This window comes from Sinocyclocheilus grahami, unplaced genomic scaffold (assembly GCF_001515645.1).
Source record: "Sinocyclocheilus grahami isolate Dianchi unplaced genomic scaffold, SAMN03320097.WGS_v1.1 scaffold374.1, whole genome shotgun sequence".
NCBI lineage: Eukaryota > Metazoa > Chordata > Actinopteri > Cypriniformes > Cyprinidae > Sinocyclocheilus > Sinocyclocheilus grahami.
The window spans coordinates 287,153-289,005 of record NW_015505553.1 but is presented as its reverse complement, the minus strand read 5'-3'; positions in this window follow the sequence as shown (position 1 = coordinate 289,005).

Below are 1,853 nucleotides of genomic sequence, written 5' to 3'. Positions count from 1 at the left end.
CTAAATCTTAGTGTATTTTCCACAGTGCTAAATTTGAAAAACGTTATCGTCATTTATTCACCCAAGACCGTTTCACCTCAGCTTCTTTATGGTGTACATGAGACTTTTTTCTACGCACCCACTATCAAATGACTTTCTAGGTTTCTCTGATATGTGCCTTGTAAATGATGTTGCTCTAGGGTCATTACGTATGCCTCTTGGAATCTAACCGTTATTTGACACAGACATTTTCCAGGTTTCACAAGCCAATAATGTACGTCGGCATTCCTTTTCTCCATCCACCAGGATCTGTTTGCCATTATGGAGTTTCACAAGGAGTCATCCATAACCTCCATGGAGAAAGGTCACGTGCTGGTCACACACATGTAGTTTGCCGTGTTCATGTCTACACTGTTACGCCTCAGTACTAACAATTACTGCCTGCTGTTTCCGACCAGATATTTTTCCACCTGACAGACAACTGTCACTAATTCAGTAACAAGAATAAGAAAATCACTTTCATTGACAGTACACTTTACACCCCAATTTTTTTTAGCTGAGATGCGTTTTTTAATTTGAAAGAGATTTACACCTATTGTTCTAATTTGATTCATATAGCATATTTCTATTTTTAATCTTATTGTGTATCTTGTGTAGGTAAATAGCTGTTATATTCGCTGATTTTTAATGTGTGATTCTACTCTGTACATTTATTTATTTATTTTTATTTAGCAATTTAGCTTTATTTAAATACTGGCTGTTTACTCTTTTTATTTTACAGCTTTAGCAATGCAAATTGCAAAAATGAATACATTAATTAAACCTATTTCTATTTTAATTTATTTACAACATACAATGCATCACTAATCGTTGACCTCCTGTCCACACATCCCGTTTTCCTTTCAACCCCCACCCCACCCCCCAATCTTTTTTTAAAGGTTTTTTAAAGACATCCTGATTGATTAAAGCGCTGGAGGAAAGGGTGGACGAGGCCACTTCAATTAAGTCCAGTTTAAGAACACTAACACTATAGACTGTGTGAACTACTCTAAAGCCCTACTCAGCTCTATTGTCCATTAAAGTTAACTGATCATACTTTCAAATTGCTGTTTAACTGCATTTTGCTTGAAAAATTGAGTGAAGTCAATGTTTTGCACAAAAACATTTATGTACGATTGTTTTAAACAAAGAAATTGAATATTTTGAAAGGGTTATTAAAAGATGATCATACATTTCAAGTCGGCAGTGGACTGAGACAACCCTCTCTTTTTGTTATCTGCATAACTGAGAAAAAATAATTTAAAGATACTATCTAATGCTTTACTATCAGAAGAAAAGAACTCGGTTTTATGCAACTGAATATGGCTGCTACTTTGCCAAGTTCTTTCAGCTTAAAAAAAGAAATGTATACAATCACAAAATTACTGTATTAATAACCAGTGTGCTGATTTTAGTGCCATTTGTTCCACACAAACAAAAGTCCTGCAATCTTTTGCAGAAGGGAGGAAGTCCAGCAGATAAACCAGGAAATGGGCAGAACGTAATTAGTATGCGTTTTTCTGCATCTCGTCATTTCAAAGTTCACTGTGCATATGCTTCTTGCTTATCTGAGGAAGAAAAAATTCCAATTGCAACACACTCTTCGATGGCTTTGTTTCGTCATGTTGCGTGTGAGTCAGGCAGTCCCTCTCTACACCATCAATAACGCTCCTGTTGCACATACCACAGCACTCTTACAAACCCAGCACTAAATCCAGACCCTCCTGCTGTCAGACGGTCACAAATGATCTCAGGTGCTCTGAGCTGTTTTAAAAACAGATACTGATTCATACATTCATATACAGTCCAACAGGCAATAACATATGCAGAGATCC